The 27,990-nt window shown below is 36.3% G+C and overlaps 1 long non-coding RNA gene across 1 annotated transcript; it reads left to right on the top strand.

Moving 5' to 3' along the window:
- On the top strand, positions 84-24,088 carry LOC109850891. The gene is made up of 3 exons (XR_002249605.1): positions 84-349; positions 5,321-5,373; positions 23,797-24,088. It is a non-coding gene; the product is annotated as an uncharacterized LOC109850891 (long non-coding RNA).

Genomic DNA, 27,990 nt, shown 5'->3' with positions numbered 1-27,990 from the left:
GTTTCCTCTTTCATCTCTCCCTTTGCGTGTTCTTTTTTTTTTTTGTTTCTAAAATACTGAGCGTGCAGGGGCGGATGTACGTCACACAATAGACAACAACCCATTCATTTAAGCCATTTGAAACCTAAAGACCCAAGTCCAAAAGTTCAAGGAGCCCAAAAAAAAAAAAAAAAAAGCCTAAATTGATATTACCCGGTGAAGCCCCTGTCCTTTGTTCCCAATTCCCAGAAACTCATGAACATAGAGGCCGGAGCAAAACCCTAGCTCAATGGTCGTCAGTTCTCCACCGTCTCCATCTCCATCTCCATCGTGATTCTTCCATCGATGTGCCGTCGCCTTGACTACCGTGGTGAGTGATCAATGAATTGTAATTTTTTTTCTTTTTACCTTTTTTTCTGTTTGCTTAATTATATGTGAGGTGAATGATGAAGATTTGATAAATTATGATGTACCCAATGAATTCATGTATAAATACTTATCCCTCAGTGACACAATCCCTCTAATCTTGCGAACTAGACAAATGAATCCGAAAAAAAAGAATCTGCAAATAAATGAACTCTAGAAGAGTAAAGAGGTTGGTCTTATTATTTCGCAATTGAAAACATGAAATAGTATTTCTTAGTTCCTAACTAGTTATTGAGTAAATAGAATTGTATTTTAATGTTTATTATTATGTTAATTTTTTTTAGTTATGGATAAATTTCTCAAGAGAAAATCCCTAATGGAGCAAGAGCAACCGTCAACTACTCCAATTTCAAACAATCTTAAAAATGGAAACAATTTATGTCGTTTCCATCCTAGTTTGTTTAATGAATTTGGAAACTGGCTTGAGTATAGCATATATCAAAAGGTGCCGCATTTTGCTTGTGTTGCTATCTTATAAAGCCTAATTTTGAAAAGTAAGGTGGCGATTGTTTTATCACCAATGGATATTCAAATTGGAAAAAGAAAAAGAGTTTAGTGAATCATGTTTGTGGTTGTTTCACGTTTTTTCTATTCTAATTAGCTCAGATTACAATAGAAAGATTACAATAAAACAAAGAAAAAATTTTATATTTCCTGGTGTTTCTTTTCTGTGTACTGATGGAGTGTCGATTTTATACTTCGTTAACGGTCTGACTAAGAGGTTGAGTCTGTCATTGATTGATAATATCTAATCTTTTAGAAGATAGCGCAATCTTCTCTAGATGAAGAGATATTAACATATATTTTCTTACAAGAACTGTTGATTAATCTAGATGACTAGCTGAAGAGAACGAATCTTTTGTTGCAAGGATTGTTGATCGGGCGAAATAATTAAATGATGATAATGATCTATGAAGATCGATAAGAATGGAGGAGAGATAGACTTTTTATCAATGTAGCCTTTGAATCCCCCCCTTTCTTTTCCATGGTAAAGAGTCTAACCAAGATAAGCCCCAAGACCTTTTCCTCCGCTTATGCCCCCTTGTTGATCATGCCTATTTATAGGTTTTGGAGCATTAAATGGGTGAGTAAGTGGGCCTTAACTCCCCTTAAATGAGTAAGTTAGTGGTCATTAATTCTACTTTAAAATGGGTGAGTTAGTGGTAATTAACTCTCGTTAAATGAGTGAATTAGTAGTTATTAACCGTTTCCTTAAACGTAGTGTCTAAGAACGATCATGGGTGAGGTTCGTGAATAATGACCATGGGCGAGGTTTCCAATAATGGCCATGGATGAGGTTCACCAATAATAATCACAGGCGAAATTTGTCAATAATGACCATGAACGAACTTTGCCAGAATGGGTGACACGACCCATGTGGGCTATTAGGCGAAGCTTGCTGCTGCTTGGGTGAGCTTTGCTACAACTTTAGCGAGCTTCACTTCGGCTTTGACTTCAACAAACTGCACTATGGCTTCAATGAACTTCACTATATGTCCTATGTGGACTATGTGGGCGAAGCTCGTTTTGGGCAAAATTCGCCTGAAGCTTCACTTTAACTTGTCTTGAAAGCGAGCTTCATTATAACTTGGGCGAGCTTTGCTATGACTTGGGCGAGCTCCGCTATAGGCATGTGCTTGGGCTACTTTGATCTGGGCATCCACATCTTGAGCATGTATTGGGCTCAAGTATCAGACTTGTGTTAAGTGTCGATCCAAGCCACTCGTGACTTGAGAGATCAATTGTTTGTCTACAATTCTTGGGATGATGATGTGGCCCACATAGGTCTTTTGGGCGAAGTTCGCATAAGACTTTGAGCGAACTTCGCTACTACACTTGGACTTGGCCTAGAGTCCGATTTGAGAATGCTTTTCAACTCGATCCAGAGTCCAGCTTGAAGACGTCTTTTGACTTGGCCCAGAGTCTAACTTGAGAATTAATTTGGACTCGAGGCTTCTTTGACTTGGATGAGCTAGGCCAAAGTTTAACATGCAGTCATGTTCGTATATGACCCAAGTGAACTTTCCTGTAGCTTATAATTAAGCTCATCTGAAGTGTTTAGTTCATAGGCATTATATCTTGGACTCGGATTGGACATTGGTCCAAGAAAGAATATATCTTAGCCATCTACAGTGGTCCAAATAGTGCCCATAATGAAGCTTGGGCTAAATGCCAAGCTTTAATGAAGCAAAAGCAACATTGATGTTGCTATTTCCAAACAATCCGATCAAGCCAAGGAGGATTATCATATTCACTTGACAACAACAATTGACTGCATTTGATTTCTTTTACATTAAACTTTGGCATTTCAAGGCCATGATGAATTTGAGCATTCTAATAATCAAGGAAATTTTCTTGCGTTTATACATTTTGCTTCAAATCAAAATGTTGCTTTTGGTAATATTTTGAGCAACATTTTGAGAAGAGTCCATAGAAATCTCAAACTATTAGCGCCTAGCGTACAAAAGGATATTGTGAGTGCTACTGCTAATGAAACTACTTAAGTTATTATCAATAATACTAGTGATGATTTATTTGCTATTTTGATTGATGAATCTCGTGATATATCAATCAAAGAGCAAGTGGTCGTGATGGTGCGTTATGTGGATGAGATAGGACACATTATTGAACATTTTCTTAGGATTGTTCATGTTTGCTCGACTACCACATTATCCCTTAAGGAGACAATTGAGTCTTTATTTTCAAAGTATGGACTAACTTTATCAAGAGTATGTGATCAAGGTTACGATGGTGCTAGCAATATGCAAGGGGAATTCAATGGTCTCAAAACATTGATCATGAAGGAGAATGTGTCTACTTTCAATATCTATTGTTTCACAGCTCGACTTCAATTAACACTCGTAAGTGTTGCAAAGCAACAAACTGAAAATTGCTTTACTTTTTATGATGCTTAATAATTTGGCTAATGTTGTTGGAGGTTCATGCAAGCGTTGAGATATTCTTCGAGAAAAGCAAGTTATCAAGATATTCGAAGGTTTGGAAAGTGGTGAACTTTCTAGTGGAAGAGGTTTAAATCAAGAAACATTTCTTCATCACGTTGGAGATACTCGTTGGGGTTCACATTATGGGATGTTAGTCAGCTTGATCCCAATATTGTCATTTGTCGTTGAAGTGCTGGATAATATTGTCAAAGATGCCGCAACCTTGGAGCAAAAAGGTGAAGCAATTGCTTTGTTATACTCGATGCAATATTTTGAATTAGCATTTGACATGCACTTAGTGAAAAATATATTGGGAGTCACGCACGGTTATCTTAAGCCTTACAACGCAAAGATCAAGATATCAACAGTGCTATTGCTTTAGTTAAAGTAGCCAAGCAACGACTACAAAGGATGAGAGATGACGAGTGGAGATCTTTGTTGAGTGACATGTCCTTATTTTGTAAGAAACATTATATTCATATTTCAAACATGGATGATATGTTTGTACTTTGCGGATGGCCACAACATAATGTTAAGAAAGTGACAAACTTACACCATTTTCATGTTGAAGTTTTCTATCAAGTGATTGACAAACTTACACCGTTTTCATGTTGAACTTTTCATGTTGCTTACTTGTATGGCTTTCCTGAATCCAATGGAGTCATTTTCCGCTTTTGATAAGAGAAAATTGATTCGTCTCGCCGAGTTTTATCTAGAGGTGGTAAATCATCGAATCAAATACAATATTAGGGTGTTCATATTTGTATTTGTTTAAAGTTATCGAATTCAAATGCGGACTCTAATATTCATATATCTAGTTTTTCGAATTCGAACATGAATACTTGGTATTTGATGGATATTCATGAATATTCACTAATACTTACTGAATATCAAAGTATATTTATTCCGCAAAATAATTTGATTTTTAAATAGTATTAAAATTCATAAATAAAAATTATTCCTTTATAATATATGATGTATATATATATTATAAATAAAAGTTATTATTCCGCTAAAGAATTTGATTTTCAAATAGCATTAAAATTCATAAATAAAAATTATTCCTTTATAATATATGTATATGATGTATATATATTTAAATCAAATTTTAATTAGAAAACAGATTTAAGATTATTTAAGTTTTAAAATCAGTATAAAAAACATAAGTAGAAATGGTAAGTGGGTTAAAAATATGACATCATATGTGCAATAGTACAAATAATAAGATGTGATCAAATTTTAAATGAATATTTAATAGACAAACGAATCGAATATACATTTGGATAAATGCTATTCGTTAGTAAACTCGAATACCAAGAAATATTTGTTTAGTGGTAAATGAACTATATCCTTGATGTGTGTTCGAATAATCAATTTTCAAAACTAAATGGCGTTGGTGATCTTTTCAAAATGTTAATGGAGACAAAAAAGAGCAACATATATCCTTTGGTGTATTTGCTTGTGAAGTTGGCTTTGATCTTACCTATTGCAATTGCAACTGTGGAGCCAGCATTTTCTGTAATGAAGATTGTCAAGAATCGTTTGAGTAATAGCATGGAAGATGAATGTATGAATGACTGTCTCGTCACATATATTGAAAGAGATGTGTTTGGCAGTGTTGCAACTAAAAAAATTATGCAACACTATCAAAATATGAGAAATCATCAAGAGCAATTGTAAAAGTACACATCAATATATCTTTTATTTTATTTTATTGTAAAGGAATTACCAGTATGCTTCTTGATATTCATAAGATAATGTTTTGTCAATTACTTAATTTACATTGAGTGTTTGATTTATGAATTTGACATTGATATATATTTATTTATGATATATAACAAATACGTTTGAATGTAATTGCAATGTTAAATTTTATAGAGTATTTAAACTAACAAATATGCATTTTTTAATTTTATCACTAAAAGTAAATCATTAATAAAAATACTCATATTTTTTTATTTATCACATTGCAGGCAAAATATGATGCAATATGGTTGATAGTGTCTATTGAAAGCATTCCAGTGAGGTACTATAAAATTTTTCCTTATTGTAAATTGGTTGGGGTGATATGATTTGGCTGTTGTTTATTGGACTTGCTATAGTTGATAATCTCTGCTCGTGTATAGGTTATACGTGTCAAAAATTATCTATAAGTTTTCGTATACAGCTCAAAATGAAGAGAATGCGATGAATGCCATTATCTGAGTCAAACGGGATTATCCGTACCGTAAAAGAGCTAATGAGTGCACGAAACAAGTCAATAAAACGTACGAGTCAACGAAACGACAAAATACGCAAAACGGCGGAACAAGACCAAACCGGAAAGTCCAGAGAAGCCCCTGACAACCGAGTCACATCAAAAACGACTCAGCCAAGGCCAGGTACTGCCAAGGTAGCCACCTTGAGTGGGCTCGGCCAAGTCGACCACCCTATGGTGTGGCTCTCCCAAGGCCGAGCCACTCTAGGGTGGCTCGCACAGTGCCGAGCCACCCTAGGGTGGCTCGCGTTCAGAAACGCTCAAAACGCGTTTTCGAAGATATTCTCAGGATTCTTTCGTTCCAGAACCTCTTAACTACTTTGATATCATCCCTAAATGTGGTTAAGTGGTTATTAACTGAAGGTAATGTCAAACCACTTGTTCCTATCCAAAAACGCTACATCCGAAGCCTATAAATACAAGCCTATGGCCCTATACATGAGGGATCTGAAATTTAGCTGAGGTGCTACCCCTGTGAAGAGTGATCCACGAATTTTAGAGAGACTAGCGAGATCTTGACGAACTCCATTATAAAGAGGGAGTTATTCGAAGGATCTGAGGCCTGTTTCATCATTGCTTGAGATCAGACTTTGTTTTGATCTCGAGAAGAGTAGTAATCTCACTTTGTTGAGATTGTTTACTTTTGCAGTTGTTTTCTTTGTGAAGCAAGAGCATTGATCTTTAATTCCGATCAACCGAATCTGATCCGCGGTGGTCCACGGACTAACGCGTCCCTGACACAGGTAAAGATCCCACACAAGCAACGAGTGATAAACGTCCTCGGCATGTGTTTGAAGAGAGTTGTAATTTTTGTTTTATTTTCGTTATAACGAGAGATCTTATAAAAAGATACACTCTGTTGAATCTATAATTGATAAACAATCGTAATAGATTCAACGGTGAATAAATCAACTTTCACCCCAAACACGCCGGCGATTCCAGTGGGAGCCAGCAGCCTCTCTGCCGAGGATGTAGTGTCACAACCAAGGATCCTGATCCCGGTTGATACGGAGGTCGAATACGAGTTCGACCAGCAAAAGTACGAGGAGTACATGTCTTCCTCCTCCAGATCCTCCTCCTCTCACATGTGCAAGAGGATCTTCTCCTCAAGTACGATTCGCTGGTCTTCAGATCTGAAGACCCAAGATGATGATCATCTCCCAGTTACTGCTGCAGTTGCTCCTTACAGCGCCCTTCCGGTGTCCAACAAAGCTGGATCTATTGATTTGAACTCCTCATCAGTCAATGGGTTAACTTCTGAAGGCAGGTCGGTTCTGTTAAAAAGGGCTCGTCAGAGGCAACACTATCAATTAGCCAAAGCCTTAGAGCAAGTTGACGGGATCTATTATGAGGCAGATCTGAAATTCAGGAAGCGTCAAGCGCCTCAGCAGCGGTCAAATGACTCTTCCTTCAGACCATCAACTGATGAATGGATCCGCGTCAAAAGGACCCGTTCGACTCTTGAGGAACGCATCCAAAAACGTCGTGCACTACTCGCGCACGCACGAATTCTTTAGGAGGCACAAAAACTATAGAGGGAAGAGGTGGTCAAGAAACCATCAAAACTACACCAAGTCTGGAGGCCAAATTCCAAAATGGTGTCGAAAACAATTCGAACAACGCCCGAAACTGTCCATACTGGTTTAGCTAAGGCCGACCACCTCTTGCTGGCTCGACCAAAGCCGAGCCACCAAATGAGTGCCGCTCCGGCCAATCGAGTCTCCAAAGAGTGATTCGGCCCAAATGGTGGCCCGCACCAAAGCCGAGTCAGCTCAGCCCACCTCGCACTTGATTCACCTCTCGCGGAGTTTTTTCGCGTTGCCGACAATCCCCGTTCCTGTCCCGATGAATTCCACACCTCCGGTAGAGCCCCATGACAGTATGGATTTGTCCCGATTCAAGATGAAGATCACGGATCGTCTCGGTCCTCAGCAAGAAGGTCGAGGTAAAGCCCCGGTTAAAGAGCTTTTGAGTCCAGTGAATGAACCCCGAGCAATTCGTCAGACTGGGGGTCGTGCTCGTCCTCCCAACAAGTCAAGGATCTCTCATACCGAGAAAGTACCTATAACCGCTCGCATCGGATTGCGAGTTGAAGTCTAAGAGCCCGTTGGGGCCCCGGGCTCACGAAGGCGTGGTTCCAAACGAGTGACTCTTGAGAATGCCAACGAGGCCTTATATCCCCAAAAGGAAGCGTGTTCGTCGGAAGACGATGACGTTATACCTGGGAAGTCATGTTAGCACACGATAGGTTGCTCCAGCAATCATGCCGATGAGTTGTACTATCAGGCTGAGAGTACGAACAAAACTCGGAAGAGAAATACCCAAAAAACGAATTCTTATTGTTCGTGTACCAAGCTTATCAGGGTAATATTATCAGAGTATACCTGTCCTAAGATCACTCCGCAGAGGGTCTCGGTATTTGAAAAACTTTCTACCGATACGTCGAAGCCTAAGCTAAGGCATTTCGGCAAGAGAAGATAGGCCGTTCAAGATGATAAACTCTCAGAAGTCACTATCAACGTGACCGATAAAGGGAAGTCAATATGGCATTTCAGTCCTGAACTTTTTCTAGAAATATCCCAACATTTAACTCGGCTGTGATTCGGAACTACCAGACCAACGGATTATCAAAGAATGAGTAGAGGGTTATCCTCAGATGACGAAGCGTCAGACGCTTGTTCTGCAGTCGCTTGTTCTGCAGTCGCTTCGGATACTACTGTGTCCAGCACAGGATGAGTCTGAGAGGCGTTCACCATCACTCCCGATCAGTTAGCCCAAATGCTTGAAAACGCTCTGGCTAAGCAGAAAGAAGAGCTCATAACTGATATGAAGATGGAAATAGAGTTGAACATGTAGTGCATGAGGGAGTTACATGCCCAATAACTTCAGTCCTTGTCAAATCAGCATGCTGAATCTAGTCATCGCAACAATACTAATGAAGTACACAGCAACTCGGAAGTGGATGAAAATATCAACGCTGATACTCCTCCCAACGACAATAACCTTGAGGATGGTCTAGTGGAATCTCCTCAACCTCCTCAACAACCCTAAAGAAAAACGCGGGCGAAGACAAGAAGATGAAGGACCTCGAGAGCAAAATCAACGTTTTGATGTCTGCTTAAGAGGTGAAGAAGATCGGTATCCCGTGTCCATATACGAGAGAGTGGGAATCAATTCCATATCTGACGAAGTTCAATTTAATTAACTTCACGCCGTCTGACGGGAGAGGATCGCCCATTCAATATCTGATTTATTTTAAATCACACCTTGGCGTGATCTCTAGCAACGAACCTTTGATGGTCCGATCATTCGTCGGTACCCTCCGCGGAGCCGCCTTCGAGTAGTACAACCATCTTAAGATAGGGAGCATCAACAGTTGGGACGACATGAAAAACATGTTCCTCACAAACTTCTTCGACGATGAAGTGTCAATCGGGACACTGTTCGATGAGAAGCAAAAAGACAGAGAGTCAGTCGACAACTTTATCAAGCACTTTCGAAATAAGACAATGAATTGTCGAGATCTGATCATAAAGGAGTTTATTCTCCAAACGTGTCACAATAACCTTTCTTTGGATATACTGGAAGCTATGGACGTGGCACCATCCAAAACCTGGAAAGAATTAAAGGTGCACGGAGAGCAAGCTGAACGCTTTCTTAAAAGGAAGAAGACTGAAAGAGGCTAACCGACGACTAGTGCTCCGAAGCAAAATTTTATTCCACGTGGTAAAGGGAAGACGCCGGTGAATGCAGTAGACGCGAATCAAACATTCAAACTGTAGCCACAACAGCAAGCGCAACAGAAGTCGCCCTCTCAGTGGTAATAACGACCTCAAAGACAATAGAAAATTTCTAAACCAAAATTCCCGAAGGATACTCCTTTAAGGAAGATGAAGTTCCTGTTATATTTAAATACCTCCAGGATAACAACAAAATCAAATTGCCTCCAATCACTAACGAGGAGGAAGCCAAGAGGACAACAGATCCAAAATATTGTGCATTTCATAGGCGGGTCCATCATCCTACTAAGATGTGCTACACCCCTAAGGACAAGATCCAAGCCTTAATTGATATCGGTATCATCACTGCAAAACATCCCAAGGAGAAGAAAGTGGGCGTGAATGCGGTTTCTATCAGTTTCGGTTCTATCCCTCTGTCATGGTTTCAGCCAGAGTCCGTATCAGAGGTGGAGATGAAGACCGTTAACGACGATCCTCATGGACAATGCCAGAAAGGGATTGTGCAGCACACGGACCCTAACTGCGAAATTCTTTGGGTCCATCCAGATTTGCTCAAAGATGAACAATGGACAGTGCCCTCGTCCAAGAAAAAGTCCAAGAGTAGGGACAAATCCTGCTGTCCCGCCACAGTAATCCCCGAGAAAGATGATGAAGGCATCCTTACTTTATCGTTTTCTGAAGATGAACATGAAGCCTTTGCTACCAGGAACGGGAACGAATACCAATATAAGTATCCCGAAGTCTCTAATCCAAATGCTAAAATGTTGGTTGAGATGGGGGTGATTACAACTCCCCCTACACCTGCTGAGAAATCCCAGCAACAACCAACTAACAAGTAAAAAGAGAAAGAGCCCCAACGTCAAGAGGTTCAGAACCCGAAGTAGTCTCGATTTAATCATCCGATTGGAAGAGATAAATCTGAAAGTTCAAGCACACCATACCGCTTCGATGTTATGACTCAGCTAGCTAACATCCCAACGAGGATAGCTCTATACCAGTTATTGCGTCTTTCCAAAAACACTAGAGAGGTCCTACAAGAAGCTTTGGTTGATTCTGACGTATTCTTCACTCAAATCAAGCTAGTCCCCGAAGAGCTGGAGCCATCAGTTCAACATTGCAAATTGGCGGCTAAGCAGTTTCATTGTATCACCTTCACCAAGGATGTCATGTAAGTGAGAAATTCGAAGCATGACAGGCCTCTGTACTTCACCGGATACATCGGCTCCAGTATTGTTAACATGATCCAAGTCGATCCGGGTTTCGCTGTCAGCATCATACCATTCCGATTGATGTACAATCTCGGAATCTCTACTAACAAGTTGTCTTCGATAGACACCATTATCTACGGATTCAATACCAGTAGGTCCAGACCATTAGGTAAAATCCGTGTGAAGTGTCAAACTTAGGGATTTAAGATCCGAGGTCACGTGCTACGTGATCGATGTGGAAACCTCCTATAACTTACTATTGGGTTGATCCTGGATCCATGGTAATCTTATAGTTCCCTTCACCTTCCATCAGTATCTAAAATATATAGACATCAATAATGAGGTCAAGATGATAGTCACAGATAAGCAACCGTTTAAGGGATTATAAAACTACTTTACTGATTCCCTTCTTTACGGTGCTAAATCCGATACTGAATCATCAGCCTAAGATACGGACAGTGGAGAAGAAGCTGATAAGCCGGGTTTGATTACAACGGAGGTTTTGTACTAAACGATATTGTACCATTTATAGTCAATCTTGACAATGGTGAATCATCAGATAGTAGTTATAATTGACAACTTGCCGAAGAAATAATAAATGATGATTTAGAGTATTCGTATTGTCTTCATAATGTAATGCAGGGACTATATGATAACCCCGACATACACATATCGCTTCGATCGTCTTGCATGAGGAAAAAGCATGTCCAAGACTTATTTGGAACAACCCTTGTCATTCCAGAGGTGAAAAGGAGTTAGTTTTCGGTAAAGGGGAGGTATCTCCACCATTAGATCACTTTTCAAAGAAAAATAGTGACGATGAGAGACCCGATCCTTATTTATTCAAATACAGCCAACAATCACGTGACTTCATGAAAAAATAGGGATATAATTTTACACTCGAAGAAGGTCTTTGTTTTGGTCTAGGCCCACAGGTTCCACCTCGTCCGGCTTATGTACCGAAAGGAAAACCCGACAATTATTATGGACATAAAAGGGACCTGGGCTATGTCTCTTCATCCGATGACGAATGTTGCTGGCAAGTCATTGACCAATTAGCGAATAAGGATGAATACTCATCCAATTCTTCCAATTGGGACTCCGACGCCATTCTTGGAGAAATAGTCAAAGGCCTGATATCGAATATGGCCACGGTTGATCCCGTCACAATAGAGGAAGACGTCCAATTGCTAACTTAGAAAGATCCTTGGATCCATCACCTAAATATCCAATATGACGATAGATTCGAACAAAGAGAACCCCCCACCAAAGACAAAGTGATCCAGGTAAACATGGGCGACAAAGCGAATCCGAAGTCCATATTCGTTAGCGATAGTCTTCCACCAGACGAGAAGGGAGAGTTGATTGCCCTCATCAAGGCATACAGACGTTTTCGCCTGGAATTACGAAGATATATCAGGACTTGATCCAAATGTGGCTGTCCATCGCCTTAACATCAAACCAGATGCAAAGCCTGATAAGCAACAGTAAAGACAGTTTCGTCCGCAAATCATGAAAGCGATCGAGTCCGAAGTTAAAAAGCTAATCGACTCGGGTTTTACCAGGAAAGAGCAATATCCCGATTGGCTAGCAAATATCATACCGGTCCTTAAAAAAAGGGGGAAAACCAGGATCTGTATCGACTTCAGAGACCTGAACACCACCTGCCTAAAGGACGATTTTCCTCTTCCGATCATGGATGTTATTATCGACAACACGTGTGAATTCGAGAGAATGTCCTTCGTGGACGAGTTTTCGGGTTATAATCAGATCAAGATGTACCCGGACGACGACAAACATACCGCATTCAGGACACCCCTCGGTGTCTTCTGCTACACAGTCATGTCTTTTGGATTGAAGAACGTAGGAGCCACCTGTCAACGAGCAATGTTAACAATTTTTCAGGAACATCTCCGGAAGACCGTTGAATGTTATGTTGATGACCTGATCGTGAAATGTCGTAACAAAGACAACCATATCAAATATTTGAGGACGATGTTCGATCTCATGCGGAGTCACCAATTAAAGATGAATCCCACCAAGTCTTTTCTTGGAATGTCCAGCGTAAGTTCCTCGGATTTGTCGTCACCACTAATGGTATCCACATTGATCCTGATAAAGTGAAGGCGATACATGAGTTACAACCCCCGAGAAACCTCAAAGAACTCAGAGGACTACAAGGGCGATTAGCCTATATCCGTCGGTTCATCTCAAATCTATCCGGGAAATACCAACAATTTTCCAAGCTCACGAAGAAAGGTGTCTTTTATCTGGGATGAGGCTTGTCAGAGGGCCTTCGAGGATATCAAAGCATATCTATTAAATCCGTCCGTTCTCGTCGCACCAAAGTCAGGCGAGCCGTTCTTAATTTATGTGTAGGCACAGGTGCCAAAGTTAGAACGTAGCAAGCTACCTTGAACATGGGCATTAGTGTTTAGTAGCTTTTTATACCCATGCAAATGCACGGTGCATGTCACACTTGTAAAATTGTAAGGTATTTTGTGATTTATGATGATAACGTTGAAGGGAAATTACAACATTTGTTAAAGGAAAAATACAGCATTTCCGGAGCACAATATGGTAGAGCAAACAATGTAGAACAATTATATGCAAAATAAGTACAAGATCTTGCAGGATATTGAGAAAAGGAAATATTTCCGCCTGAAATTGGTAACCAAGGGAATGTTTTTTCCCCACCTAAAACTAGGGTGCATTCTCTGTCTATTTATTTTTTCACTAAGTAAAAACTATTTTTCGTCTCTCTGCAATTCTAATTCATGACTGATTAATTTCCCTATGAGTTAATGATTAATAATTAATAAAATTGATTCCCTACCAAGTCACAACACTCAACATGGTTGTTTTCTCTAAACTAATAATAATTAATTATTAATAAGCTCTTGCTGTTCCCTGTCACTAAAGGTTTTATTTATCTTTGTTCTTATGCCCGTCTCCTCTATGCTTTCTCAAAGTCGTGAAGTATCTCAATGCCCCTACCCAGTCTTCAAGAATTTATAGATTAATCCAACATTTTTTTCCGGTTAAGTATAGTCAAAAAATGGATTCTTTGTTCATGCTTCTAATATGTAAGCGGGAGATTTGAATATATTGTTTTTTCATTTTCTTTAGCAATTTTGCCTAATTTTTTTGTTTATGAATTTTGCACTTCCTGATTTTTTTCTTGAGGTAGAGGTTTCACTGATGGGGTCATTTTATATTCTTTTGTTCTTAAATAGAAATTATATAGTTACTTCTCACTGTTACTTTTCCATGTTTGAAGAAATAACAAGCTAATAACACAAGGATATAAAAATATAAACATTGTAAAACATGCAAGGAAATATATTTTTGAATTCATGGATCATAGTTCTCATAGATCAACTTAAGGAACTTACAACATGTATATCAAACAAAATTAGGATTATTGTACTTCTTATTGTAGCTTTAATTTGAATATAAATCTAATTATAATAAAGCATAACTTAGGTTTTTCCAAGTATTACAATGTTATTGTATTCGTTTATTGCATTTTTATGATTTTAAATTAATTTTTATTAGGGTTATTTGTACTTAAGCATCCAAAAATTACCTTATTTATAATTAGAGCGTCTTCTTCTAGTTTCCTCTCTGAACGTCTAATGTAATAAATCATGTCCACGCCGTTCACTTCATTAATACCTATAATTTTTAAATAGCACATAACAACACAATAAATAAAGAAAAGAAAATAAATATTCAAATGGCTGTCATGCATGTATGAGACGAGTACTAATCCATTTTCAAGATGGAAGGGGAAAAGTCCATTGAAGCAAGGGAGTTAAGTGATTGTCACAGATGTGTGATCTAGAGATGAGAATAAGAGTATAGTTGGAAGAAGGGAGAAAGAGGATGAAACATCACTATAAGTAAGAAGGAGAAGGAGAAGAAGAAAAAATTGTTGGTAATTAGAAAGAAGCTAAATGGACTTAGTTATTAAGTCTCTTCCCTACCATCCTTACTAAAAAAAACTAGACGATGACGAGTCACATTATATAGGGAATTTTTTTATATGTAACAATTATTTTCACAATCAAAAGTCACAACTATATGGAACATATTTTGTAACCCACTCACAATCAAGCAAGGGTCACATTTATATGGAATGTTAAACACACATTTGATATTAAGTGGACAATTATGTTCACGATAATACATTCATTTATGTAGTAAACTTGTGTCTCATTTATAAGAGAGGAAGTTGAAAAGATTAAGCATAGGCATTTGTATGTATTGGATGAGAGTTTGAATGATAATTTAGGACAATTTAATAGTATACTAAATAAATTGGGAATTTTGAAAATTAGAAGGGGTAAAATAGGTAATCAAAAGTTTTGACACTCATATTCTTTTTTATAAGTAGTATAAGTGTACATACACACACACATATATATACATACATACGTATATACCTATATTTATACACACACATATATACATATATATGTATACATATATATAGAGAGAAATATGGGTATGCTTGATACCAAGCGTAAATTTTGTGCTTGGTAGTGAAGTGACATAATCCCCTCCACTCAATCAAATAGGGGATCACATTCACATAGGTTGAAGAGAGCATGGGGATATGCAATTATTTGAATGAGTGGAGGAGAATGTGATACCTCACTACGAAGCACAACTTTTTATGCTTGGTACCAAGCATATCCATTTTTCTCATATATATATATATATATATATATATATATATATATATATATATGTGTGTGCTGTGTGTGCGTCCGCGCGCGCTGGTGCGCGTGCCGTGTGTCTACATATATATAGGTATATATACTTTTATAAAAAGTATAGTGTACATACACACACACACACACACACACATATAATATATAATATATTATATATATATAATATATATATATATAATATATACATACTATATATAGTGTATATACGTTATACTTACCTATAACATAACCTATATATATATAGGTATGTATATACGTATATACATATATATAGGTATGTATATGCGTATACACGTTATATATATATATATAATATATATATACTACACACAATATATATATAATATATATTATATATAATATACGTATATACATATAATATATTACGTATATACCTATATGTGTATAATACCTATAATACGTATGTATGTATGTATATACGTATATATATACATATATGTACGTACACACGTATACACATATATATACATACACACGTGTGTGTATATATATATATTTATATTGCTAAATGAGATGCTAAGATTTTCCCCTCGACTCATTGAAATCAGAACCCACATTCACATGGGTTGGGGAGTAGTTGGGAATTGGAATGAGTGGATGGGAATATGACACCTCACTACCAAGCATAAAATTTGTGCTTGGTACCAAGCATACCCAATTTTCTCTCTATACACACACATGTATATATATATATACGTATGTATATACATATATATATGTATATATAGGTATATACACACACATACATACATATATGTTATATATACATACCATATATATATATATATTACATACATATATATAATATATATATATATTATACTATATAATATATTATGAGGCAAAAATGGGTATACTTGGTACCCAAGGATCCTTGGTAGTGATGTGGACACATCTTGTCCCATACATCACACCTAGAAGATGGAGCCTCACCAACTCCAAGGTGTGATGTATGATAAGATGTGCTCACATCACTATCAAGATCCTTGGCCCAAGTATACCATATTCCTCTATATATATATATATATATATATATATATATATATATATATATATAACATACGTATATATTTGTATACATGTGTGTGTATATATTATATATATATATAATATATATTATATATATATATATAATATATATATATATATACATACGTATATATTTGTATACATGTGTGTATATATAGAGCCACCACACACACGCTAATGATGGGTATGAGGTGGCGGCTCATTTTGCTAAATGAGATGCCAAGAGATAGAATGGTGACGTCCACACCTTTTTGATGTGACTAGCAAGATGGGCCTTATCACATGGCTATCTCTTGGTAGCTCATCTTCTATCTTCTATCTATCACATGGCTATCTCTTGGTAGCTCATCTTCTATCTTCTATCTATCTATCTACTATTATAAAAGTGGATTGAGATTTTAAAACATTTCTTTCCAAAATACCCTCTACATATCCATGCATACATTGCATGAAAACACTTATACACTAAATGTGCATGTGATAATTATCCTCTCCAACACATTCATACATACATATATAAATACACATACATACTCAATATATGTATTCTTTATCTAAAATATAAAAAATTATAATATAAACAATTATAGCATGGACTATGGCGAATGATATAATATGACAAGTAGTTAAGATGTATAAAATATTATTGGCTATATTATTTATGATTTATCTATGGTAGAAAATTTTTAGTATTAACTATGGTGAGATGAAAAATTATTATCACCATTTAACTATAATATTAGTAATAGTGTGATATTGTACTATCTTAAATTTTTTTATAATATATCATAGTAGCAAAATATAATTTCAAATTTTAGAATAGCATAATATATTTAATTATAGTATTAATAACATAACATTTTAATATAATATTAAGAAAAGGAAAGGATGTTAATGGGCATGCAAGCTTGACTAGCCTGTTAAATTAACAGAAACGAAGAAGAGAAAGAATGTTATAGCTCTGTATTTATAACCTCTCAGTTAAATGCTCATGAATTTCCAGTTCAGTCCAATCCGTTAATCTTATTATTACTCACTAATTAATCAATGCACATAAGCTCTTCATTATCTATTCTGAATTTTCCATACAATTTCCATCATCCCACTAACTCCTTAGTCCTTGCCCATAACTGAACATTAATTACCCATTGATCCAAACCATGAATTGGCTCTTAATTCATAAATTTACAGTTACAGAGTTGCTTGGTAACAATAATCACATAACATGATCGAGGCGGTTACAAAACACATGGAAATAAGAGGTTCTCGATCTCTATGTATATCTAATCTCACTATTTGTTAAAATCCTATTCACCACGTAACTAATCCCTATTTATTGTTCTTTATTCTCCTCTAATTAGAGATTACATTAAAACAAGGCTTCACCATTGGCATCAAATGATTTCAATGACAGTGATACAACAATATTGAGCAGATGAACTCAAGTCATCAAGAGAAATCAGTTAGTTTTGTATATATGTTCTAAGATGTTGATGAATAATTGATTAAGCTTCAAAATTTTTAAATTAGGAGAGTCAATTTTAGTTCTTGTGATTAAAAAAGTTTAGTCTTTTATTTTTTTTTCTTTTCATCTCATTTTAGCATTTTAAGATATCTCAAAAGTCGAAGATCCTGGATTCGAGCCCTTCAACTTCGCGAAGGAATCTCGGTCAATATCATCAGGTTTTTCTTTTCTTTTCTTTTTCCTTAATTTCACCTACTTTGTTCACATACTTCAGTCTCCTTTTAAATTTCAATTTTCTTTCCAATCACTCTAGGAAATTTTCACAAGTATAGCATGCTTAAAGTTTTAATGGACTCTGCTAGGTATTTTACCAGGTATGTAGCATGCGTATTCTTACTGATCATATAACATGCTTATTTCTTACTGCATGGTAAACAAGTTGTTCATGTTGTGGAGTAACCAAAATAAGTGGAGCCGCATAGGAGATCTATAAGGGTGTTTGTCCAAAATACGCTTAAAGCAGTGACTGGGGTTGGCGTGATTATTATTGCCTTTGTTGATATTATTTCTTAAATAACTTATTTTCCCATGAAAACATGGCTTAGACAACAATGATATAAATGTCCTGTCTTTTAGGTTCTATAATTTACTACTAATACAACTATATACACTAGAAAACATATAACCTTTGATACTGGTAATTGATGGTATTTTGTAGTATGGAGACTAATATTAATAGCTAATTTAATTATCATTCTAAATGGTCTCATTTGTTATTTTCCAAATATAAATTTGTAAAAACATTTGTACCTAAACTACAATTCGTAGACATAGAACATTTAAATACCAAACTTTATACAGTCTGATCTTATAACAAATACTCTAGATATGATAGGTCAATTAAACATGAAATTAATACACATGCAACGCACGTGCTCCATACTAGTAATTCAAAAAGTTCATATGGTGTTATCTATTTTCCTTTATATATATGTTTCTATATATATACACACACACACAATGGAAGTGACGACTAAATGAGCTACCAAGAAATAGCCATGTACATATAGCTAAAATTTGGCGGAAACTGCTGAAAAACTGAAAACAGTTTGACTTAGCGCAAAATCCATTTGTGTTCAGTTAAATTATTTTTCGCTTGTTTAGCAATTTTCGTTTCATTTTATGTGTATACTATGTATGGCGGTAAAAACATAGAAAATAGCCAGATCAATAAAAAAACCCCAAGCTACTTGAAGAAAACATTCAGAAATACGGACGTTATAAATGGAAAAGGTATATACAACTAAAAAAATTGTAAATAGACAAGGTTTATATAACTAAAATTAGAAGAAAATTGCTAAAAAAGTTTCATCTAAATCTCCCACTTACATATCGGAATCATGAACAAAAATCCCCTTTTTCAACCGTACTAAACAAAAAACTGAGATTAGTTGATTATAAATAATAACAAAAATAAAAACACTTTAATGGCTTGAAAATGATTGAAAAGTATATAGAAATATAGATGAGTTTTTAATTAAAAAGAAAATTAATTAGGTATAGAATGTACACTGATTTTAGGCTGGGAAAAAAGTCTTCCTTTGATTGCCAAGTGTTTGTTCTTGTCTCAACTGCTTTAGTATATTAGAACAAATAGTGGATACTAGGTCATCCAAAAGTTGTTGGGGTTATCATTAAGTAGCTATTCACCTTTATATTGTTTCTTCTGCATTCATATACCTCTACTTCAAATTGAATATTTAGATTGTTTTCTTATGATTTTGATGTTATAGATCTTGGGCATCTAATTAAAGTACTGTTAAAATGTTGTTTTGAATAACATTTTTTTCTCTCTTAATTTCTACTTTGAGTTTAACTTCAAGACTTGTTTTCTGCTTTCCTCACATTTGTAGTAGAAGATAGGTGTTTTCCCACTCCCAAATTGGTTTTTACTATAGCTTTCGATGACAACTTGTGAGATAGTTGACTTGGATATCCAATTTCTATATTTGGCAGACTAAATCCTGGGGTGCAGTTTTATTTGGTATATCCAAAATGGTGTTACTTTGTAGGATAAGTGCTGGCAGGATTCAATTTGGGATAGAAACTTAACCTTTCAGGTTTAGATAATGCTGAATACTAGCTGATATTAGCAGCAAAAACATTCCTACAATTGCAGTAATACGTTTATCTTTACATGGAGCTGCTTGTTATGCAATCCTGAGTGTTAAGACTCTTAGGCTTGCATGGAAGAGTTTCACATTGCTGACATAAGTGCTGGTTGAGGTTCTATTTGATGTAGTAGTGTTTAACGTCTGAATGAGACTGATTATGGGTCAATACCGGTTAAAGTTTTCCATGAATTGAATTAATACTTAAAAAGTTTTAACTTGGGCTGCACCTTAGTTAAACTTTTAAAGTAAACAAAACTGCTAATGAAACAAACTTCCCTGCGAGGTCTAACTTATTAATTATGAATCGATATGGGGCTGAGTGGATTGGCTTGCATCGACTATGATGGAAATGCCTTTATCATGGAGATATTATTCTGTTAGAGGAGATGTGGTCACCACTTTACCTCAAACATCATAATTCTTTTCGAGGTCACCATTGTCTATATAAGGTGAGATAAAAAAAATGGTAGTGTTGTATGGAAGGCAGAATCTAATAATATGCTTGGTAGATAAAGGTGGATGGCTGTTGCTTGAAAGAGCATCATTAGGTTCCATGGTGGTTACACATTTATATATCATACAATGGTAAGAGACAAGACATTCGTTAATGTACAAATCTGAATAAGAGATTCCCTATGTGACCTTAATAATAAATGTTAAGACTGGTCTTAACCATGACCAATGTTTTAAAACACTAATAATAAACGTTAAGACCAGCTCTTAACCATGACCAATGTTTTAAAAAACTCCTGCTTAGCTTGCTTAGGCTCTCATATAGGCTTAGATGGTAACTTGGCCGCTTAGACTCCACCAGCCTAGGCCTTGAGAGCGCCTAAAGGAGTGGAGACCACTTACACGGACTGCACCAAGGTCTTGGTTGTGATTTCCTCTATCGCTACCTCTACGTCCTCTAAACTCCTCCGAACTCCGGCCTTCTCCACTGACTATGAATACCTCTTCTAACTCCTCTGACTTTCTGCAAAACCTCCTCTGCCACCACTTAAACAAAAAAGAAATCATCCTAGTTTTTTCTTAGTTTTTTTCTCTTCATAAAATCTCCGTTATATAGGCCTCTGGAGAGATGTTGCAAAACTAACCTGCTTCTTCCTCTGTGAATTCCCGGGATATTTTGCCACACATTTAACAACTTTCCTTTCATTTTTCTTTTTAGCTCAATCTCAAGAAAGACACGAAAAAGAGGGAGAGTGTGAGATCGTTATAACTGATTTTGTTCTACAAGGATAAAATAACATGTGAAAGGATAAAATAAAAATAAGGTTGAGAAGCTCAATTTTTTTCTCGTCTAAATCATAACAAATCTAACAGTCTACCCAAAAGGTTGAGTTTCGAGGATAACTGTATATCAACAAAAACAAAATAAAAGAAAAGAATGTCGGGCAACTTGATAACGTGGATTCAGATTAGGTAGAACCTTCTCGTAGTGATATTTCTCACAACCCAAGAGTTATAATGGACTAGGCCTTGAATTGGGTCCATTTATCATATACTAACAAATCACATCGTATGCAAACATCCATTGAGCGAGCGTGGTGGAGTGATAACGGGCATGCTCACAAATGCCATCTCATGAGAGTTTATAGGGACCAACCTCTGTCCCCAACCGTGGCCTTTACGGTTTCTCCCATATAGGTAAGTCCTCTAAAGGTATTATATTGGATATAGGACCCTCTAAAGATCGTAGGTTGGACTAATTAATAGTATAACTCATCCCGATTAGTTGCATCATATGAGCACCGTCATCATAGGAATGAAATTATAGCTAACAAAGTGCAAATCATAAATACATTTAGCTCCACAAAGGAGCGTAACTCCAAAGGTCAATGCTTCACACAAGAATCACCAGTTCATCTTATTTTTACCACACTGAACCTATTTCCTGGGAACGACTCACCAATTAGAAGGTTAGGTACCTGCTATCGGTGATCTCATCTATGGGCTTAACTCCATCCCCATCGATGGTTCTAGCCTTAGGTAGACCCTTTGTCAAATGCTCTGCAAGGTTTTTCTTTGACTTTACAAAGTTAAGTGTCGCAAATTTGCTCATTAAACTCTTAACGGACTTGAAGCTGAGTTGAGATGTCTGTTAAGCTTCCTATTGACAATATCTTGTTTTAATAGTTCAATTGTGGATTTTGAATCGGTATGAAGGTTCTATTTATTTTATTTTATTTTGTTTTTGTTGATATACTTCTTTATCTTATAGTTGTCCTCGAAGCTCAACCTTTCGAGGGGGACTGTTGGATTTATTATGAATTGAATGGGAAAAGATTGAGTTTCTCAATTTTATCTTTATCTTATCCTTTCACATGTTATTCTATCCATTTGAAAGAAAATTAGTTATAACAATCTCTTTCTTTGTCTCCCTCTCTCCCACATCTTTCTTTGGTCTGAACAGAAAAGAAAAAGAAAATAAAAGTTGTTAAATGTGTGGAAAATATCGTGATAATGCATGAAGGAAGAGGTGGGTTAGTTTTGCAACGTCTCTCTAGAGGCTTGTGTAATGAGGCTTTCATGAAGAAGAAGAAAAAAAGAGAAAAATCTAAATCTCTTCTACAGCACTCTTCCTCTCAAAATTCTAATATCTGATATATATTTCTTGAAATTTATAGTAATTTTCAATTATTTCACTAGGCAACATCATCCGAGCAAGAGGTTTGAGGAGTCGCCACATCCTCAAGTGCTGGTATTTATGTGACTGTTACAGCTAGGAGACAGATCACTGTTAAAGCCTGCACGACGGCGGACGTTAGTTTTTTAGAATAGTGTTTACACGACTTCTCCCCATAGGACATCGATCATATTTCCTGTTATTTATTTGCTTGAATTGCATATTATTGACTTTTTCCTAACAACTAGATCTTCAGAGGTTTCTAATGTTTAAAAAGCCTCTCCTTAGCCCGCCTAGGCATAGGTCTAGGTGGTACCTAGGTCGCCCTCCTAGTGCCTAGCACCTAGGTGGTATCTAAGCTGCCCACCTAAGTTTTAGGAGTGTTTAAAGGAGCACGGTCAGCTTACGTGAACTGTATCCTTTAGGCATTGATCATAATTTCCTCCATTGCAGCCTCTACATCCTTCAGCCTCCAACGATGAACACCTCTTCTACCTCTCCCAACCTTCAACAAAACCTCCTCTACCACCACTTAAATGAAAAAAAAGTCCACCTATGAGCCGGTCCGGCGCCTAAGTTTTTTATGACATTGACATTTGCTATCAATTAATATAATTAAAAATGAAAAACAGGAACACCGTCCTATCCTAGCCTAGGCTCTAAGCGTCTAGGCTCTAGGCATCTGGTCCAACTCCTAGGCCGCCTGACGCCTTTTGTCACCTTGCAGGTTTGATAGAATCACTAAGAAGCTTACTTGAGAGATTTTATTTTGTTTGTTTACTTTCTTTTATCTTCTGATTTGTTGTTTCCTTGTTATATAGTCCTACTGTTGATGCACCCAGTAGCTAGTTCGTCTTTTCAATTAACACACAGTTATTGATTTGGTTATGCTTACTTGCACGTTAGGAATTGTAAAATACGTTCCCTAGGTGATAGTTAAGGAGAATAGAAATGTGTACTAAGGCCTTCAAGTCATGTAGACTCATTAAGAAGATTCACCAGCCAAAAGTTTGCTTGCATCTTTGGTTGGTACTTTGTTGACTGAATTATCTTTTACCATTAAATTCATAATTCCCCGTTAAGTAGTTATTATGTAGCTGTATATGCTGACTACATTTTGTTTCCTTCCTTTTGCACCAATATAGCTGTTTTCTGATTCTTTGTTATCGCAATTTTCTCTGCAGGAAGAAGCTGCTGCAATCAAGTCTGCCGGAAAGGCCTGGTACAAAACCATGATGACAGACAGTGACTATGCGGAATTTGAGAATTTCTCCAAGTGGCTTGGCGTTACTCGGTAGAAGATCCATTATCATTAATCTTTCTGATCATTCTTCAAAATCTAGTTCAGGTTGTTTAGGAATTTGTCGAGCGACGTGTGCAAGGGCACATTTTCTGGCTATTCTCTTTAGACTCATTTACTTTGGATATTGTTATTTTTATGGGAATTCATAGCTTTTCAAAGAAGTCTTGCGTCCATATTATTTTAGTAAAATATGCATTTTTGAGGCAGGTAATTAAGTTTCTTTATCAAGAATCTTGGCAGCGGTTAGTTGATACTTTTTGTGTTTTTTGGGATATTTGTATGTATAGTTCCAACTATTGCTGTTGCATCAACCTTTAATTTGAGTGTGGTTATCACTGCCTCATTTTTAACTTACTTCGTTGTTGCAACAACACTCAACGCCCAAGTTAAAGTTTATATAACGACACATATCCAAACACTAGTAATCCTGACACTGATTTCGTGATTCTGTATTACATTCCCTCTGTTTCCTTTGTATCAGGTTATTTGCTTGTCTAATTACGCACTGTTGTGACTTGTACACGGCACAATTTTCTTAGTTTTGTTGATCTTCATAGCTGCGTAAGATATCCGAGCAGAGAACTCATAGCTGCGTAAGATATCCGAGCAGAGGACTCATGCGGTTAAAAGGTTTGTGACATCGTTTGTTTCTTGATAAATTGTTGTGCTGATTCTTACTTGCAGTTGTGTCCTGGATCCTGGATCAAATTGCATTAGTTTTATTGCTATGAACTTGCGTTACAAATTCTATTTGATTCACAATTTGATATATAAGATTTTTGTACCATTGTGGCCATTATTTCCAAGTGAAACACTGAAAAGGGTTTTACTTCGTAAAGAGTATTTTCATTGGAAAACAACAGTCAAAGTTGTTTCTGTTGTGGAATGTTAAAGCACTTGGATTTTATAAACCGCATATTCTAAAAGTTAGCCATCTAGTTGTACTAGGGACTGTTTGGTTGGGCATGAAAACTGGAAACCACAGAAATGAGCCTCCGCCCGCAACATGGAAAATTATAAATTTTTTGTTGGATTACACATATATTTGTTGAGGATATTGTCTGAAGCTAAAAAATGGCGCCAAAATTGTTTAATTTCACTGAAATCAGCATAATTTTGCCCATTGAATCTACTTTTCTATACTTAAAAGGAGAATCCAAAAAGTTATTGTTTATGTTACAGTAAATACAGTAGTATCTACTCCTCTATACGTATAGGAGGATCCAAGATTTAGTGTATATGATACAGTAAATACTACAATAAAGTACTGTAGCATAAATAGTAAATCTTTTCTTTAGGCAAAATGACCAAATTAGTATATTTTGTTTACCCATAGTGACAGGTTGACATATAGCTGTTTTTCGGTACCACATTGGTATATTTTCTGAACTCTGGCAACAAATAGGCCTTAAGTTTGGTTAGATCCAATTTTTTGGCCATTTTTCTCACGTGACAGCTCACGTGACTCCAACGTGGCCGCAACGTGGACTCCAGCGTGACGATAGTTGGGATGAATAAATTTCTTTGAAAGGGTTTTTTTTCTCAGATTAGGGTTTTTCTGGTCTTCTTCCCTTCGTATTCCTCCGTCTTCTTCTTCATCTTACTCCATCATCTTCTTCTTCGTCTTACTCCATCTTCTTCTTCCTCCTAGATTTAGGGTTAGGTTCGGTGGAATTTAAATTAGCTATGGATTCTTCATCTTCAAGTTGTTGCTTAAGATCAGTGTCAAGCACGAGCATGGGAAGAAACAAACAATGGTTTAATGAGATAAAAACTATACGACAGTGGAATGATCTAGCAAAGCAATCTGGGGTGAATGTTTGTAATTGTGGTTTAGAGTGCGAAAATTTTACTTCTGTGACTGATGAAAATCCAGGAAGGAGGTTCTACAAATGCCGCAATCATTTGTAAGTTAATTTTGGATTTGATGAATTATTGAAACAGAGAGAGATATATGAGAATATCCATGCTAAATACAAATTTTGCGAACAGAGAGAGATATTACAAAACAAAGTGCAATCAATACATTATTCATATATTAATCAGCGTAATACAACCTAATATTATCCAAATCAAACGTAGACCATTAAATTTTTCATATAATATTGAGGACTGCTAAATCATTAAGCAAGAACTCCATCAGTGCACCATGTTTCGCCCTACATTTGTTTGTTTTTGTTGACTTCCATTCACAATATTCCTTAGCATGCTCTAGCAGTTCTTCGTAGGTCCATCCTTTTTCTCCATTGCAATAGGGACATAGTAATTTTACTTTTGTGATGACCCTTTTGTTGTTGTTTTGCAATTGTTCAAGCAAAAACTTTTCATAGTTGACATAGTTATCTTGATTGTCAAGGACTTGTTCCATCTGAGAATTTAATTATAAACATGTAATGAAATATGAAGGAAAAGAATAGGTAATTATTGGCATATTTACCTCAGCGTTGTCTTCAAATTGAGAGATAATGATGTCCTCTACATTCTTTCCCCGAGCAGAGACGTTGTCCATTATTGCGCTGTTAAATGAAAGAAAATTTCCTCTCTTACCTCCTACTTTTTAAAGATGTTGGATGTTGATTTAGGCAAAACGATACAATTCATGTTGTATTTATAGTCCTGAAGAAGGCAGTTGTATGAGGACATGGAATTCCGGTTCACATCCCTTGGTAAGAAATTATAAAACTAAACAGTTATATATGTAACTGTTCAGTATTGGAAACTTCCTCATTTATTGCAGTTTTTATTTGGAAGCAGTTTGCAGCTTTTACTTAGAAGCAGTTATTTTTTTGGCATCTCTTTTGTTATGATTTTCTTTGATTTTTGAGTAATGATAGGCTGGTGGTTGTGGCATTTGGGAGTGGATTGACAAGCCAATGTGTAGTGTTTTTGAGTAATGATAGGCTGGTGGTTGTGGCATTTGGGAGTGGATTGACAAGCCAATGTGTAGTGTTGGATGTCAATTGTTTCTGCTTCTATGAGAGGAGATCAATGGTTTGAGGAATACGTTGCTTTTGAAAGAGGAGTTACTTTAAAGGTGTGAAAATGAGCTAAGAGGATGCAATGAGCAGATTTACAAGCTTAAAGAAGATGTTGAATTATCTCAACATGAGCCTGCTACTTGTTTGGAAGAAGTAGAGAAATTGATGAGTGAAATATTAAAATTGCACGCAAAGCTTGTAGAAGAAAAAAGGACAATTAAGTTTATTTTGTTATTAGTAATGTTTACACTCTGTTTAATTTTGTATTTTGTAATGTGATGATTTGTTGTAATGTGATTAAAGCACTGTAATTTGTGAGTTGAGTTGATTATGAAGTTGATGTAATCTGAAGTTTTAACAAGTTTTAACGCAATTTATTATGGAGTTGAGTTAACTACGTTGCTTATAATAAAAGGCAACATTGTGCATGAATACAGGAAATTGTGCATGAATACATGTACTTTCTGTGTTGTTATATACAACTGTCAAGTTGACAGATTGGTTTATTTGTTCGTAAATGTGTTACCAAGTTGACATATTTTCCCTATATACTATTGCCAAGTTGGTATATTTCATTGACCTGAATAACCAAATGTGTATATTTTGTTTATTGGAAACACTTGTACCCGTTTGACCCAAAATGCACATGATCTGGTTGATTCAAACAATAAAGCTAGCGGCATTAAGTAGACATATAAACTTTCAACCTGCTAATGTAATTAAGTTCCTAAAACCATGTTACATGCCCAGAAAGAACTAAACATTAACCACTTTGTCCCAATAGTAGAATTTACATAAACTGATCAGTAACACAGTACACAAAATACTCAGTTTTCTAGATATAAAGAAACTGATCAAAATTCTACTAAACGTTAATTACATGGCCAAATTCTGAGAGGGTGCACTCTATGAGGATGGTGCATTAGCTGTCAACCGTATCACATTTACTTGAATTTCACCAGGAGCTCTAAATGCCATTTTCGAGCTCTAAATGCCATTTTCCCTTGTTCTCATTGCCACAAACCAAACCCTTATGGCATCCGTATTTGACTTTCACCCCCTCTCCCTCTCCCTCCTCTACCTCTTCCTACCTCAGT

This window comes from Asparagus officinalis, chromosome 7 (genome assembly GCF_001876935.1).
Source record: "Asparagus officinalis chromosome 7, Aspof.V1, whole genome shotgun sequence".
NCBI lineage: Eukaryota > Viridiplantae > Streptophyta > Magnoliopsida > Asparagales > Asparagaceae > Asparagus > Asparagus officinalis.
Note: the sequence above shows the minus strand (reverse complement) of the source record. Positions and strands in the feature narration are given on the sequence as shown.